Genomic DNA, 18,919 nt, shown 5'->3' on the forward strand with positions numbered 1-18,919 from the left:
TTTCACATATCAATAGTTTTCATTTTAAATCATTTTTTTCATTTTTTCTATTGCCTGGAGGTAACTGGGTATATAAACACTGACACCATAGAGTAAGTCAGTTGGTTTGGTAGAGGGAAATCTGAGGATTGATCTTGTGCTACCTTCTTTCTCATCCAAAGTCCTGTGTTGAGAACACTTAGTTTCTGCTCAACTGTGAGTATGGTTTGGTTTATATTTGATGTTGTGTTTGTTTGAGATCACTGATGTTAGTTATTTGATTTCTTTCTAGAAAGGACTTTTAATTACCACATGTTCTTTTGTGAGCCCGGATTGGATTCTAGAGACAGTGAATCCAAGAGCGGTCCACACCAGCATCAAGGCTGCAGCACATGGCCTTGCACATGGTCAGCTATGTGGCGCTGAGGACAGCTATTCACTGAGCATCTTCATCTCAAGCGATCTTTTCTCGTATGGAGGATTATAGGATTACTATCATTGCATCGCACTCAAATAACCTGGGGGATCTGTGACTCATTTCATCTTCATCATCACTTCATCATCACACACCTTATCAAAGACAGGACATGCCAAGAGATAAGTTTTCTTCACTCTTTATTGAAGAGACAAAGACCTCTGACTTTATTTCTATTGTCTTTGTGACACATTTATTAAGCACTGGTGAAGAAAATAAAATTTAAGCAAATGATCATTTGTTTTGTGAAGAGTTATTTTTATCAGTACATGTCAAAATTCTGTTGAACCCCCTCAGAGTAACATCTTTAAAAGAAAGGAGATGTTACAAATGTAATAAAATCTCTGAATATCATTTACTTACTGAAATAATCTACTAAAACTCCAACAATTAATTTTGTCTGAAATTTACAGTTATATTTAAGTTTGAAGATTTTCACTAAAATAATTTAGTATTTGACTAACCAATTATTTATTTACAATACACTTAGCTAATATATTTGTGAAATTTCCATCACAATATTTGAGAATGGATAATTAAACTAATCTGTTTCAAGAACCACAAATATTACTTAAATAAAATCAATATTATTAATATTTAACGCGCATAAGAAATTAAGTTTACTCAATTAAAACAATGCACCCCTCCCCCACCCTCTGACGTGACGACAGCTCAACGGTTGAGTGAGCGCACGCTGTATGAACTCTCTCCAGTCCAGAACAGTTCTCCTCTTCTCTTCTCAGCGTCGCAGAATTGGTGCATTTCCTCTGTGAAATTCAGGTGTGTACGTTTTATTTTATCTGTATAATCATTAATGTGCTTTAAATCATTTGATTTAATGCGAAAGAACATACAGAGACGCAATGTTACTCACCTTAAAGGGACAATGTGTAGTTTTTAAGGTATTTTATTAGCTAAAATCAATATTTTTATTCATAAATATGTCCTCAATGGTGTACAAATACCTCTGCTAATTATCTGGCTTATCCTCGTAAACGAAGAATTTATTATTTTTATATACATGGGACGGGTAGGTCCACGGAGGCTTCCATGTAGTTCCGCCATCTTGAAAACTATAATAGCAGAGAGGGACAAAAAGTACTAGGCCAACGCGTTTCCACAACACGTTTTCGTTCAGAGCCAGCGTCACGTGACTGAAGCCAGCAGAAGCGGAGGAGCAGAGCAGTGAGAGGCGCTTGTCACTGCCCCGGCAAGTTTAAAAGGCTGCACTGCACGGTTATCACTGCTGAGTCACAGGATAAGGAGTCCTCGTCGTCGAAAGAGTCCAAAATAGACTGTAAAAGGAAACGTGACCGGAGATTACAAAAACAAGGGTTAATGTCGGGATAGCTAACGCAGGAGAAAGCTTTCTAAAGAGACGCTGAAGTTGCTTGCTTTCTTCTCGACAGGTAAGTCAATGTTACGGTCTTAATTACGAGCTTTTTTTTCATTGCTTGGTTGTGTACTTTATTATATAGACAGTAGAACATTTATAGTTAAAAGTTAAACCGGCTCTTTGATGAATAGCAGCTATTGAGTAAAGTAGAGAAGGCCCTAAAAACAAGGTTGTAAGTTTTGTTTGTTCAAAACTGTAACATTCGTTTGTTCGTTGTGTCAAGTTGCAGTTTGTTTGAAATAACAAACCAGTTCACCCGAAGGAAAACTGCTATTATAGTGCTATTATAAGACATCCTGTCATAGCTTTTTGGTACATAACGGCTACCGTAGATGCAACACGCAGTTGAAAAAGCGAGGCGCTGGAGAGCATTATTCGTTTGAATGCAAATTACAATTTCACCGCTAGATGGGAGAAAATCCTACACAATGTCCCTTTAAACGAGTTAAACGAGTGTCGACTCGCGCCTGTCTTTTCGCGTGATTGTAACGCCTTGCATAAAAACACACGACTATATTCCTAAAGATAATGAATATAACTAATTTGGATGATAAAATGTCCTCAGAACTGTGCACTGTTTGTTTATTGGCAGGTGATGGAGTCAGTCGCGTCGCAGCATCTTTCGGCTGTGAGTGACGCAGGACGGCGGTGTAAAGTTATAAGTTCCCCCGCAGAGGCGAGTCCATCTCCGGCACGGGAACACGCGCTGATCCGGTGAATACTGGATAACAGACTGGTTGATTACACTGGTTGTTTAGGCCTAAATGTTTCATTTTTACTTCGAAAATGTTTGTAACATGAGTTTAAATGTAGGCAATATTGTATACGTGTTAAAAATAGTATAAAATATGCTGTATTTCTGTAGGCTATTCATCGACAATAAAGGCCAATGTCATGTAGTTATACCGGTGGTTGTATGGAATATTTTGACAAAGGTTTAGAGTAAATGAAAAAGTTAATATTACTGGCATATAAACACAGTTAATATTACTCATAAATTTTTGTTAAATATTTCCCCCCCAATTATTTCTACTCGATTTTATTTGTTAATGTACCAAATGCAGTTACTCAGAAGTATTTAATTTGTTTTACTTGCATTACTCAGTTAATACAGTGTATGCAATTGATTTCACTGCTTACATTTTTTATCAGTATTCTAAGTGTAAAAATGTTTCACCCAAAAAAATTCAGTAAATCATATTAAAAGTTTTTAGAGTGCATCACCACCAGAGTTCCAGAGCCATAGAGAGAGAGAGTTGCGACAACTCCATTGACTACAATGGAACGCTTTTTTTACAGCAATGGCGGCTCGTAGAGCCTCTCAATAGATCCCGGAAGTAGCAGCAGCGCGGTAGAACAGACCGTTTGTGATGGACTTTTATAAAAGGTAAGACGTTTAAAGAATACGATTGTATATTATCAGTACATCTGAATCAAATTAACTTGTATTAAAGCATGCTAGTTGCTTTAATCACTGTTCTAGAAACATATTTGATTCAACTTTGTTAATTTGCAATAATATGATTTGTTCACAAACAACAGGCCCAGACAGTTCACAATTAATGTAAATACAGTCTTACAATGTCATTGCTTTTCAACTGCTCTTTCAAATCCTGTAGGAAAATCCTCACAGTCCTCATAAAGCTCAGTGATATTCTGACAGTAATCCTCGAACCGGCTTCTGTACTGTACAATTAAAACATTTGCCAACTGCATATAAGTGAATCAGATGTTGGTCATTTTTCTCTGGCCGCTGTAAGTGTTTATTATAGCAAGAGAAAATGTGATCAAGTATGCTGGCTACTTGTTGATCATAATGTGACGGTCTGATTTCACCCAGGGACTAAATCTTAAAGGCTGTCTTAAAGCCTCCTGTCCACTATCTAGCCGGGATCATTTAGATGCAGCATTGGCACTTCACCAGGCGCTGTTACTAAAGCTATGAGTAATGAACCCATTTTCAAAACAATTCTTCTAAGTGGTTCAGTGCTTCACCAAAGCTTAATTTGCTCATCACTAACACCAGTGTTTTAATCAGGCAATATGGAGTATTTATTATAAAATCAAAAACTGTGCACAATAAGATTTAAACGCCTTCAACGAGACAGATAATTCTTCATCATCAGATGTTTGAGTGACACTATGTCCAGTATCAGGAATAATACAGTATGATCTGTGTGTATCAATACACAACTCAGAGATCACAACGTGAATGTGTGAAAGAATAAACTGAGCATGTTCAAATGAACTCTTTCCAGACTAATTCCACTAAATGTCTTTAGAGAAAATACAGATTTCTTTACCTGTGAGAAGTGAAGAGAGAATGATCAGTCCCAGCAGACACAGATCACACTTATCAGCCATTTTGTGTTTCTGTCAGTCTTCCTCTTCATTATATATAGTTACAGCTCTTCCTTTAAACATCATCAGCTCCTCCTCTGGTTTGTTACTTCCTCTGATCTCATCAACTGAGTGTTTAGTCCTGACTCTATGACACAGCTGAAGAAGCGATCAGAAAGATCTCTGGTGTAAAACTGTGTTGACTTTGAAAAGCTCTGGATCAGAAAGTGAGCTGAACTGTACAGTGGCGTCCAGAAACCAACCAAGTCCATAAAGAAGTATTATGTTTGACACTGAACAAAGTGCTTTGCAGGAACAGTTCCACACAAATCAATACAAACATATATTTTTCCTCTCATTAGCTATGTGTCCATCACCCTGTTTTTATGCATATTTTGAAGTATTGCATCAGAAACGAGTGATGGAAACGCAACATTTCTAAACTTTATGTTTGGATGGAAACCCAGCTATTGTAGCTTATGATTATTTGTCAGAGAAAACAATTTCAGCATAATGAAATATAGTTGTTTTTAAGTGACCCAATACAGTGTCCTCAGGGTATTTTTTATGTGTCTTTTTATCATTGACACTTTTTTTTTTTTTTCATCACATCACTAACACATTGTGTTGCTATATGTGTGTGTACCATGAAGCTTTTAGGCTACTAAGTTTGTGCTTGTGAAACCACAAATTCACAACCTCCAGAAGTGTTGCACTGACAAATGCGTCAAGATCACACTTCATCTATATATACACAGCAAAAACTCCAGTGTTAAATTAACTCTCCTGGGAACTTATCTTAGACCACACTCAAAAGTGTTAAAATAAGGGTACATTAAAAAGTCAAGGGTCAAAAGCCCAACTGTGGCAAACAGTGATTCTGCTTATTAACATCAGGTGTTTTCAATAATTGTCAATTATCACTCAATTAATCACTGAATAATTAATTATAACTTAATTATATGTTAATTATAACTTTAACACTGCTTCACTGTTATTTTAACTCTTAGGGGCGTGTTTACACAACACCGTTTTCAACGTTACACTTTATACGTTAATTTACACAACAGTGGTGTTTTGGGGCCTGATAATGCAAATGTTTGAAAACGGGTTTCAAAGTGCAAGTTTTTGAAAACGGTCTCCTCGTAAACAATCAAAATGTGAATCTCTGAAGACGATGAGGTCATGCACATGCGTATTACGTGTTCAGCCTATAGTGTTTCATCGCCATCTGATGGCCTGGCAGCAGAATACGTGTGAATGGGGATCTTTTTGACAACGGTGTCGTCTGTACGCCGAAAACTCAAAGGAAAGACTTCTCTGTTTTAAGCATAACTGGGTTGTAACAACCAGACAAGAGAAAAGGTGATCAGGTGATGTTGGTTATGTTTCGACATAAACTAATTTATAGTCTCTATCTCTGTAGCGCCTCTGAGTGTGTCTATGCGTGCCACAGCCGCGTGTCTCACTCTCCTGCTAGAGCAAGCACAGTGCTTAAGGGTCTGCAACTGAAAAAGATGTCTCTCCCCTGTGGCTATCAGGGACAATTATTGAGCATATCACTCTCTAAAAAGCATCTTTAGCCAGTGGTTGTTTTACCATTCATCAAGGATGAACATTCATGGCAAAGCGCAAGTCTCGTCTCTCTACGCTCGCATTCTGCAGCTCAGCAGCGACCCAGGCCCCGAAGCAAAGCCGTAAGCCGCGCCTCCGCCCAGCCAAACACTACTCCTATGAACACCAGTCCCCGACCTAGCGTGGCGAGTTGTCGACCTAGCGGGGCCGAGGCTTGGAAAGCTATCCCCGGTGTGAAATGGGTTCTGGACATGATGACATGAGGTTACTCGCTCCAATTCACTCACAGACCACCCCGCTTCGTGGACATAGTCAATGCTTCAGTGAAGAGCAACGTGGCTCACGTCCTCCGCACTGAAGAACTGAGCTTACTGGCGAAAATGCTGTCAGGCTTCTATGGCCGTTACTTCCTCGTTCCCAAGAAGGATGGCGGCATCAGGCCAATCCCAGACCTCAGACATCTGAACCATGCCCTCACGGAATGACTGTTCAAGATGCTAACTTTGAAATTAATCCTCATGCTAGTATGCCCAGGGGCTTGTTTTTTCTCAGTGGATCTGAAAGATGCATACTTTCATATCCAGATTGCACCCCTTCACAAACCGTTCTTGAGGTTTGCATTCAAAGGGGTTGCATACCAGTATACAGTCCTACCATTGGACTGTCTCTGGCACCACGCATGTTTAAGAAGTGCATGGGTGCAGTGTTTTTCCCCTGAGACAGAAGGGAATGCACATCCTCAATTACCTCGATGACTGGCTCATTCTGGCCCAGTCAGAGGCGGAATTAAACTCTCTCAGATCTGTGCTCCTCAGCCATTTGGGATGCCTAGGATCAACGTAACCAAGAGCTCACTGCTCCCCAGTCAGAGAATCTCTTCCTGGGTTCAATAATAGACTTTGGCTGAAGGTTTGTCAGACACCCGAGCGCGCTCAGACTATTCAACGGCTTTTGACTTGGTTCAGAGTAGGGGCCCGCTGCCCTCTCAGAACCTTGAAAGGATGCTAGGCCTCATGGCCTCGACATCAACAGTCCTTCTGCTGGCTCTGCTGCATTGCGCCCCCTGCAGTTCTGTCTGAAACCCCAACATTCTATAGTATTCCTGCTAGAAAAGTTGTTTGTCCATGATAAATCTGTGATATTACTTGCGTACTAGTCATAATCCGAAGATATAGTACACATGCAAGACAAGGCTTTAATGGTGACATGCACATTTAAAAACATGTGTGGTAAATACAAGGTATTAAAAATACAAGGTAAGTTGCTACAGTCAGTCATGTTATGTGACATCAAATACACTTGTTGTATTACATTTTAACATTTATCCACAACACATACCATGACTGTTCACAGACATCTCTATACCCTACAAACTAGGGTAAAAGCACAATAACACAAATAATGGAATGGCAACTGTTTGCTATGTGCATTCCCTGATGTGGACTAGCAACAAACTCTCAAATGACGAAAACCTAGCAGTCTTGACATGTACAAATTAAACTAATAAAAGTATTGTCTACATATTGTAGGCTGAGATGGGAGAAGTGAAATCAGCAATTGATTTCTTTTTGTGTGTGATAAAAGTCATGAATTTAGAGAGCATGCTAAAATACCATGTAACAAATTTACAAAACAACAATCTCAAAACTACAATACCAAGGTTTTTTCCTTTAGGAGAAACCCCCTGCACTCCCCCCTCTCACCATCATGAACAGCACTGTGGAAGCAGTGGAGTCATTCAGGTTCCTGGGCACTACTGTAAGAATTGAGAAATTACAAAATGCCGGACAGTCTGGTTGAAGAGCGACCAGACCCTGAGAGGACAAAAGACCTCTCTGGAAATTAACATTTGAACTAGCCCTCGTGCACTATCGAGACAAAAGTCTCACCTCCGAGTCATCCTAATCTACATCTCTTTCCCCCTTCTCTCAGCCCCTCTCTCTCATGCTCAGATCACCTGAATTCACCCAAGAATATGTATAGTTTAATGTGAATGATTATCATCGAGTATTATACATATTTAGTATCATTGCGACTGGTACAAATGTCTCATTTCAAAATAAGTAAAACAAAAGGTAATAAGGTTTTTAAGAGTTTAGGGATAACTGACACACAAAGGAAGGTGGTTTCCTGGCAAATGGTCTCCTACCCCCATTTCTTTTGTTAGTACATGTTTCCATGTGAAAGAGGTCTGTCTATATAATGAAATGTAGCAAAGGGTTCGGGGCCTTTCTGTACCTCAGATTAGCCCATGTATATCTTAATGTTGGGTTGCATCTCTTCTCTCTATTCCAGAGCATTTGATGTTTTGTATCGATTATCTTTGAACTGATTATGAAATAGGGGTGTAAATCGGAGCCTACATGACGATTCGATTCGATACGATACCGATTTCTTAAGCCAACGATTCGATTATTTTCGATACTTCAGAATTCCCTGGTCTGGTCGGCTCTACAGAGCTCTGAGCACCAGAACGGCCAGGCACAGGAACAGTTTCTTCCCTCAGGCAATCCACCTCATGAACAGTTAATGCCTACACTTAGCAATAAACATGTGCAATATTTAAACACAATTGAAACATTTATTTATTTAATACACATTTACATTTACATTTACATTTATTCATTTAGCTGACGCTTTTATACAAAGCGACTTACAATTGCTATATATGTCAGAGGTCGCACGCCTCTGGAGCAACTAGGGGTTAAGTGTCTTGCTCAGGGACACATTGGTGTCTCACAGTGGATTCGAACCCGGGTCTCTCACGCCAAAGGCATGTGTCTTATCCATTGCGCCACCACCATACACCAGGCTTCTTATTTACATGTGCTTGCATTTGTTCATACATACCTTTACATACCATCTATTATCTTTTTTTTTCTTTTTTTTTTTTGTATATTGTGTATTTTACTAATTATATTTTTATTATTTTTATTATTTGTATTATCTGTGTCCTGTCACTGTTATTCTGTTTGTACTGTGGAAGCTTCTGTCACCAAAACAAATTCCTTGTATGTGCAAACATACCTGTCAATAAATCAATAAAGCTCTTTCTGATTCTGACAACAAACTGTACAAGACATGTATCAAATCAAAATGTCATAAACTGACAAATCTATTTAAAGAGATTTTTTATTAAAATATTAAAGATAATATTTGTGATGATAAACCAGTCTGTGTGAGCCAGTCCAGTGGACAGAGCCGCCTTAACCTAATGTTAGGCCCCGGGGCTGAGAGGTTTTGTAGGCCCCCCATCCCCTCGATTTATAGAGTCTCATTTTAAAAAAGTGTAAAAGCCTATCTAGGTAATCTACATCACAAAATGCATTAGTTTCTTTCGAGACCTACAACAGTGAGTTTTTTAATATTGTTTTTAATTTTAATATTGTTATTAACATATCACTGAGCACATAAACACAAGACACTTTATTTAACAACCACACACAGCAACTAAATTTCAACTTTATGCAAAAGAGAAGCGATAGGTCCTTCTGTCTTGCCTGCACTGCACTCGAGACGGTGACGGGAGCTGAGCTCCACTGAAAGGCTTCTTTCCTATTGGTTAACCACTGGTTTCACTGTTTTATATGATTTGACTGCAACTAACCACAAACATGGATATAATAAAAAAATGCATGGAAAATAAACTGTCGACAGTCTCAGTGAGTTTAATTCATACATTTATAGTTCGAGTGTTGTAGTTTTATGATGCAAGTTTAGCGCTGCTGCAGTTCATTTTACAGTTTCCCCTGCATTATGTTGACTATTAGGGACAAGACAATTTATTATTTGTCAAATTCGGATGACGTTTTAGTAATTTATGACAGTATGAGTGAGTTTAATTTGTAGATTGATCGATCGTTAATCTAGTAAATGATTTAATCCCTGAACACTGTAATATAAAAACACTCTCCCAACAGCATACTGTTTCTTTTGAGCCTAATTCCTAGTCAAATTAAAATTATATATTTGTATAATATCACTTGTGATGGTGTTTTGTATAGATGTGGCCGCCTCATTCGCGCCGCGGGACATCTAGACGCGCCTAAACGCGTGTTTGCATTGACATGAAATCACTCGCGCCAGACGCTCTATTCGCGTTTGGTGTGAACGCACCATACCAATAACATTAGAGCGACAGCACTACCAACGCCCACAAGCGACTAGCGACATACAGCGACAAAATCTGACAAGTTAAAAAAAATATGACCTTTTCAGCTCATCATGAACCTGAACATGGGAGGCCCCTGGGCTTCAGCCCAGGTAAGCCCGTGCATTAATGCGGCCTTGCCAGTGGATCTCGCGGTCCAGAGTTGAGGACCCCTGCTATAGGCGCTTACTCGCACGCGCTTAGAGCTTGTGTTAATCGCACGTAGAAAAGGAAGTTAAGGAACGACCTCGATCCACCAGGAAACGCCACATGGGTCGCTGCATTAGGTAGGCTATACCGTTGCAGTCAGACTAAATTCAGTTATATTTAGACTTTATATTTAGACTATAGACTTTATTCACGAGTTCACACATTAATTGCGGGTGCAAAAGTGATGTTGATTCAATGCAGTTAACATTGACACATTAACACTGATTTAACATTGTTTGGATGGTTGCTTGCTATCTGGGACCCTCATCAAACACAGCTAATCAATGTCTCCAGGATTACTAGAAAGCTACAGGCAGGAGAGTTTATCAGGGTTGGAGATAAACTCTGCAGTTTACCCATTCCTGGCTAAAACCTTTGCTTGGTGAAAAGTTTTGAATGCATGTGATCGTGATATGCAATAGTTTGGCCACACCCACTACACACTCCTGCCAGTCGGACGGATAACATCTCCAAACCCTATAAGCTCAACATTTCACAACTCCACGAAAATGTTTTCTGGACGTATCCATGCACAAGAGACACAAGCATCACAGATCAGAACACAACATGATGATTATATCATTATCGTCATCATCAAGAAGATGACATCATCTGATCACATGTCCTCTTACTGTTCTTGCCATAACACACAGTTCCAGCAGCCAGAGAAAAACTAACATTAAAACATCAAGAGTCAAACTGACCAACTAAAGCAAACACTGATCACCATAATGATGACATCAAACCAAACTATTATTATTAATAAATCATCAACATCTAAACCTCTGTTAATCTCAATAAGGACTTTTGTACATATATGACAGAAGTAAATCAGGGCCCGGTTCCCCGATAACGCTCACTCTTAGCGCTCTAAGAAGACTCGAAAGATATATCTTACCAAAGTTGTTTATGTTCCTAAGTGTGTTCCCCGAACCATACCTTAGGAAGGTGCTTAAGATATACCTTCTTACGTGCGACGTTACCAGGTGCTGTCCGTGGCGATGCTGCTGAATTGGTTGATATCGATGGCTCGAGAATCAATTATTCTCTCGTGCAGGGGCTGTTTATGTGAGAAAGCGGTGTTCTTTATAAAAGAAGCACTTCAGAAATAGTTGAAATTGCATTTATTAGGACTCATGGGATATTATAAAAAAGAATCCAAACTATAATAGCCTATAATAGCCTAGCCTACATATTTTTAAATTGTATCATATATTGCTGCCATAATAACCATTTCAAATTTGTACGTGCTTTCTTCTTCAGGTGGAGCTGCGATGAAATATTGTTCTTGGAAACACTTTCCAGCATTTCAGTAATAAAAGTGTAGGCCTACATCTCGGTGCTCGGCAGTGATCAAAAAGGATTTAAACAGTGGATTTTGAATCTCTTCTTGGAAACTCAGATGTGGATTCATACGGCAATTAAATCACCACATGACCTGTTTGTCAAAAAACATTAGGTACTAATTTGGCCAGGGATTTTTACGCGGAATGAGATTTTTACATTGGGTGAGAAAAAACACTGATATTATGGATTCGGACGGCACTAAAATCACAGACTCACCCCTATAAATGTTTAAAATACCATACAAGCCCATGAGAAACAATATTAGCGTCCGAATAGGACTTAACTGACAGTAGCCTATGCTTTCACTGGCCTTTAAAAACATATTTAATCACAATTTAATGAGGCAATTATAACTTAATTTCAAAATAAAAATAAATTCATGGAAGTTTAGTAAGGAAATAGGCCTGCACACGAAGTTACCCTAATTGAAAACCATATAGACCAGGGGTGTCCAAACTTTTTTTAGTGAGGGCCAAATACAGAAAAATAAACAAAGGGCCGGGCCACACACTGGTGACATATTGACACAATACTGTATTTTTACAACCTGGCTATAAAACGCTATAAATCCATCCATATTTTTTTCCAAAACGCTATAAATCCATCCATATTTTTTCCCAAAACGCTATAAATCCATCCATATTTTTTCCCAAAACGCTATAAATCCATCCATATTTTTTCCCAAAACGCTATAAATCCATCCATATTTTTTTCCAAAACGCTATAAATCCATCCATATTTTTTCCCAAAACGCTATAAATCCATCCATATTTTTTTCCAAAACGCTATAAATCCATCCATATTTTTTTCCAAAACGCTATAAATCCATCCAGATTTTTTTCAAAACGCTATAAATCCATCCATATTTTTTTCAAAACGCTATAAATACATCCATATTTTTTTCCAAAACGCTATTAATCCATCCAGATTTTTTTTCAAAAGCTATAAATCCATATTTTTTCCCCAAAAATTGTCTTTTTAAAATGTATTTTGTCTTTTATTTCGTGTTTGCATTTGAGGAAAAAAACATGTTATGTAGCCTAACCGTTCGTTCTCCATTAAGGATGCTTTTAAAACTTTCACAGAGACATCAAACAGAAAACACAAAGCCTCTCTTTGAAACGAGTTTCGTTTTGTATTAATTTTATCTTAATTTTAATCCATGTTTCCGAAACTCAGCATATAGGTAGCCTAGGCTACTCGCCTCACAGACCTAAACAAATTAGAAATATCCTATATCTATTATCTACAGAAAGCTTGAAATTTCTACTTTTAAACAGAACCATTCAAAACTAAATAAAAGTAGGCTATAGGCTAATCCGTAAGAAATGCATTTTTCTCCGGCGCGTTCACTACTGCGAAGATCGCGAGTCAGTGTCAACTTCATCTTTGCAGCTGACACAGAAACACTTGTTTATTAATAAACAATTAAAATGTCATAATATATATTTTTTTTACAGCGTTTAGGTGCCGTTTATATGAACACGCGCGTCACCACTGCATGAGAGAGAGAGAGAGAGAGAGAGAGAGAGAGAGAGAGAGAGAGAGAGAGAGAGACACACGCAACACTGCATGAAAAGTGGGATTTTCGACAGTTACCGGCGCTGTAGATTGTCGTGGAAGTTCAGGTTTACGACTGCAAATGGCAATTTACAGGCAACACTGCAAACTGTCGGAAATTGTCGGAAATTGACGTGGGACTTGCTTGCCCCGTGACCCCCCTCCCTCTAATGCTTTAACATGTAAATGAGACTGCTGTGAGCTTTACAAATGCAAATGAGGGTAGCAGGGGGAGTTTTATCCCAGGTGACTAAAAGGTATTAACTTAATTTAAAAAAAAATACAATACAATACAATATTTATTTATAACGCACAATTAAAAACAGCCAAGGCTGACCAAAGTGCTGTACAGGGCAATAGATAAAATGCAGGGCAGAAACAGGGCAATAAAAAATAAAAAAAAGGCAATAGTTGTATCATAGTCAAGGGGTATTAAAAGCAAGAGAAAATAAATAAGTTTTCAAGGATGTTTTGAAGATGGAAATTGAGGGAGCTAGTCTGATATAGAGGGGTAGACTGTTCCAAAGTTTTGGGCCTGCAGTCGCAAAAGTGCAGTCGCCTCGTTTTTTAAGTCTGGATCTGGGCACGATAAGAAGACAGTGATCACTGGATCTCAAAGTACGAGATGGAGTGTACGGGCAGAGGAGATTGGTCAGATATTGGGGGGCCGGTTTGTTAAGAGCTTTATACACAAATAGTAAAATTTTAAAATCAATCCTGAATGTGACAGGTAGCCAGTGGAGTTTGAATAGTGCTACCACTTTTGGAGCAATGCACAACATGTTGCAGAAATTTTCACTGCCCTTTTTGTGATAGCAGTATTATTAAACAGACAAAATGGGACAAATTGAATAACCACATTAAAATCCACTTTAAAAGGCTGTTGTTCAAGAAGGAACATCTGGACTTACAGTGTACAGTGGCAATATATATTATTTTACATTTATCCATTTGTCAGACGCTTTTATCCAAAGATAGATGGTTTTCTGCATGATTTAGACAAAATATTAAATTATCTTCATTAATGTCTAAAGGTTACACAAACAATCCACACTGAAACTTAAGCTAACAAAACACAAACAATTATATATTCCTGTATTTTCTGTATTGTTTCTCACAGTAAACTGCCATGCAGGCTAGAATTGCGAAACATTATTGGATAAATCTTATAATTTACATTTCTCTGGGCCAATCGGAATCTTAGCACTTTTTCTCTTGGCCAATCGAAATCTTAGCACTTGCGTCATAATCTTGAAGCACACACACCATGACACACACAGCGTCAACAACAGCTGAGCTCCAGTGTTGCCAACTTAGCGCCTTTGTCGCTATTTTTAGCGACTTTTCAGACCCCTTTAGCGACATTATTTCAAAAAAGCGACTAGCGACAAATCTAGCTACTTTTTGGACAAACCTCAGTAACCTCCAAATGTTGCCAGCACAGTCCTGCGAGCGCGAGGTTTACGTTCTCTTTGCCACCACACACCTCTCTCTGCGTCTACCCTGTTCAGTGAATGGCTGAGAGAGGAGCAGCAGCACGGAACAGACGTGAATGAGCAGTGTTGTTTCCATGGACGGACTTATCACTTATCTTTTGTTTTATATTTAAAGAATTTAGTTTGACCATTTTATTTTATTACTTGTGCTTATCACTTGTAATACTCACTATCACAATGCTTTAGTTCACCCAGTTCCCGAACTCTCTCAGTTCAGATAATTTTACACATATAAAAAAATAGTCATTCAACAGCTACTCGTTCTATTGTCTGACAAAAAAAATATAGTAAATGAGAACAGCTTTATTGGACATTCGGCTATATTATATTATATTATATTATATTATATTATATTATATTATATTATATTATATTATGTTATATTATATTATTGTATAGTATGTTATATAAAAACACAGTATGTGAGCATGATTTTAACGAGAAAAAACATTAGGCAGGCAGAACGCAAGTACGCCGCGATGACGTCATGAATATGCTAATTGACGTATGACGTCATCTAGCGACATTTAGCGACTTTTAGGGGAGGCGTTAGCTACTTTCCTTTGAAAATAGTTGGCAACACTGCTGAGCTCGCCATTTGCCTGGCTACCGTGCGAGTCTCAGTCTAATGGAAACTCACGCATTAATTTTCCTGCATTGAACTTGTTTTAGCGCCTGCCAAAGTGAATTTTTGTCCCGCCAAAGTCTTATTTGATCGGTGAGTAATGTAGATGAACGGCTGCGTTTGTGACAGGGCGCATGTTTTAACTAAAATAACGACCAGAGAGAGAGAGAGAGAGAGAGAGAGAGAGAGAGAGAGAGAGAGAGAGAGAGAGAGAGAGAGTGTGAGTAAACAACTTCTCGTTAGCTTTTGCCGCTTTTTTTTTTTTAAAGTTAACTTGCTGCTCATGGTTCATGTTCAGTTTCCATGTTATTTTAGCTGTACACGAGAGAATATGTCAATTTGGGATACTAAACTGCACGTAAACCGATAGCAGCCAGCATGGCATAGAGTTCTGAGTCTGACTGGCTAACTTAGCTCTTTGCTAACTAAGTTAGCTTGTCCATATAGCAGCTTGCTACGGGGTTCACAGATGATGCAAGGTGGGTTTAAAGGTGAATTGTCTAATTTATAAATGTGCGTCGTGAATGTGACACCTAACGTAACAACGTTACCAGGCAGAGGAGAAGGACGATGAGGTGATTAGATCTAACGTTAACTTAACGTTACGAGGAAGCACACACAAAAAAAAAAAAAAAAAATCGGAGGGTTCTGTTAGAAATGGTATTCTCATTTTCAGATATTTTATACATTTGAAATATAAAATCGGTTGATACAAATTGGGCCTGAAATTTTATACAAATGATTGATTTTATTTTTATTTTGCAGTATTATTGGATTCGGATGAGAATATCAGGGGTAATCGTTTTGTCTTAATTTATAATTGCAGTTTAAAAATTAAATTCTTTAACTTTATATATTTTATTTTACATTACCTCTGTATAAGCGTCAAGATATATACCCCCTTCAATAATGTACGAAGGAAGCTGCAGCCCATTGAGGACACCAGCATGTTGCACAATACTGGTGAGGACTGATGACAACTTAAACATAATATTGTGTTGTGTACAACATAAGTCACAGGCTTATTCATGTGTTTTATCTAATAAAGATTGTGCCATGTCTAGCCAAGTGGAGCGTCCTGGCAGTGAAATGTCCACTCCTGGTAAGTACTTTTCCCCCTGCACAAAACATTGCTCTGCACAAAGTCACACTCCATTCAAGACAAGTAGTTTTTTACTGCTTGTGAATAATCTATTTTAAATATACACAGTGCTGGTCAGAGTTATTTAAGCCACTTAATTAAGAGTGAGAACCTACTCATCTTGAATGGACAAAATAAAGCTGATGTTTTTGTCTCATCTTTCCATAGAACATTTGAAAAGTAACTGACACTACTGGACCTTCAAACGGGCCGCGTTCTATGGTCAGAGTCTGGTCGTCCCTCTGCCCGTTTGAAGTTCCAGTAGTGTCAGTTACTTTTCAAATGTTCTATGGAAAGATGAGACAAAAACATTCGCTTTTTTTGGTCCATTCAAGATGAGTAGGTTCTTCTCACTCTTAATTAAGCGTAGTAATGACTCCAGTATTACATTATTAATTTAGTATAGGCAACATGACCGTACTTACTGGCTGACTCATGTGTTTCAGACTCTAAGTCAAACTTTGAATGTCTTGTGGAAGCCTTCTCTGACCCGGAGAAATGTGCAGCCAGATTTCAGCGCAAGGAAATTTCCAGTGAGTATTCACTTTATCTGTTGCCCCAACCTTTATTTCTTTTTTCAGTGGAAAATAAATTTAGTTTTGAGGAATAACATTTCAGTATTTTTCTACAGAGATTGGACTTTGATGGCAACCAACAATCCCAATGTTCAAAGAAGGTTCAAATGTCTGTAATGCCAGCAGACTAGCACAAGACAAACAATTGTTTAAAAAATACATAAATGTGTATATATAATTTTTGAAAATGACAGATGGTTTTGCTAGATAAGAACCTGATTTCTCGACTGGGATTGTGTAGAGACTCTGAAGCTGCATTGAGACGGACATTTGAACCGTCTTGGAACATTGAGATCTTTGGTTGCCATTAAAGTATATGCCGTTAAAAATATGGAAATGTTTTCCTTAAACTTAATTTCTTTTCCACTGAGGAAAGACAGACATGGATATCTTGTCACTCAGTGTGAGTAAGTTATCAGGAAATTTTCATTTTGAGGTGAACTAATCCTTTAAGGCTGATTTATACTTTTGCATCAGACCGAAGCCCGAGCCTCTACGCTATAGGCTACACTGTTTCATTTATACTTCTGCATTGTTGTCCCTGTTGACGCACAATTACACATGCAGAAAGAAGCCTGTGAAACCCGAGGGAGGCGTTCTAGTCCAATCACAGCGCTTCCGTCCACGTAAAATTGACGCATTGTTACATTTTGGGAGAGGTGCACGTCAGGGTGTGCTAAAGGGTACGCTATGTACACAGCCTACTCTGTAGCTACAGCGGGAGGTCGAAGCATAACTATAAATTGGTCTTTACTTACTGCTTGAGAATCAAGTTTGGTAACAGTTTATTTTATTGGCTTAATGACATGTTTCAGACAGTCTTGCTTAGAAGAGCAGAGTGTGGCAATTCTTACCTTTTTGTTTGATTTCAATAATTGTACAATTTTGAATATTCTTTGTTTTTTTCGCCCTTAAGATGCTAGCGCACCTCTGAGCAAAGACCTGTTGACACCCAGTAAGTATTCATCTCATCGGTCACTTTTGTATTTTGTCAGGCCTTGTGAAATGTAAGAATATTCTGGTTTTCATGATTTCATCATAAAGCAAGAGGTCATGGGATTGATGGCTATTATTTGTTTAATAATTGTAAATAATCCTGTAATTTACAGGAAGCAGTATGCCATCTTCACAACTCTGAGACAAATTGTGGGCGCTACGAACTGGAGCAAGGTAAAAAAAAAAAATGTTTTTACTTTCATAAAAACTTACAAACATTTTAAAGGTAAGATTCAAAGAATATGCTTTCATTCTCTTGTATAAGAAAATAGATCCGTTATAGTTTACGATCTTAATCATACATTTTGTTTCCATAGAGTAACCTCGCCTCATAACGAGGGCGTAACCTCACATTTACTCAGAGCTATGTCTGCAAGTCCAGAGTTTCATGACGCTGATCATGACGACATTGTAAGTAACTTTTACTATTTTCTCCTTGTTTCATTTTACTGTGACTTGCGTTGTTTTTATTCATATCACTCTCATTTAATTGTTTTCCAGCTGCCTGTAAGACGTACTACGAGACAGTACGCAGGAGCTTCAGGTACAAACAACCAGATCTGGCATTGCAGGCCGAAGCTGTGAAGAGTTCAGCTCGGAGTCGAGCGAGAAGAAAGAGGGTAAGATTTTTAGTCAATGTGACTATTTTTCACGTGCATTAATAGATGTTTTGTGTCCATACACAGTGCATCACAGTACTGATTGTCTGTATTGGTTGTTTTTACAGCTGCTAGAAGCGAGACGGTGTGCTAGGTGAGGATGACGTGGGCATTTACGTGGGGAAGTGCGCCACCATAGATCTGATGTCCGATGAAGTTCAACCACCAGCCAGGAGCTCACAGAGCTCTGTGCTACACTGCAGTCGAGATTAGAGGCGACTCCTAAATACAGGGTGACGCACCACAGACGTTGTGGATCGAATTCAGAGAGAACGCCGCTAGTCACCTACAGCTCCGAAGATGAAAACAGACACTGAGCTTCCAATTTGTTGTGTGTGCAGATGATCTATGCTTTGTACATAGGTGTATATTGTTTTGTGTTTGTGCTAATAAAG

At 38.5% G+C, this 18,919-nt stretch overlaps 2 protein-coding genes across 2 annotated transcripts in view; both read right to left on the reverse strand.

Moving 5' to 3' along the window:
- LOC309498167 (uncharacterized protein) overlaps positions 1-18,919 on the reverse strand; it is a 924,641-nt gene that overhangs the window by 247,312 nt on the left and 658,410 nt on the right. The window lies entirely within an intron of this gene.
- LOC309502606 (uncharacterized protein) overlaps positions 10,300-18,919 on the reverse strand; it is a 75,673-nt gene continuing 67,053 nt past the window's right edge. The window contains exon 7 of the mRNA XM_082175007.1: positions 10,300-10,309. The gene's annotated coding sequence lies outside the window, so the exon portion shown is untranslated. The remainder of the gene's footprint in view (positions 10,310-18,919) is intronic.

This window comes from Leuciscus leuciscus, assembly GCF_965113295.1.
Source record: "Leuciscus leuciscus genome assembly, chromosome: 1".
Lineage (NCBI taxonomy): Eukaryota > Metazoa > Chordata > Actinopteri > Cypriniformes > Leuciscidae > Leuciscus > Leuciscus leuciscus.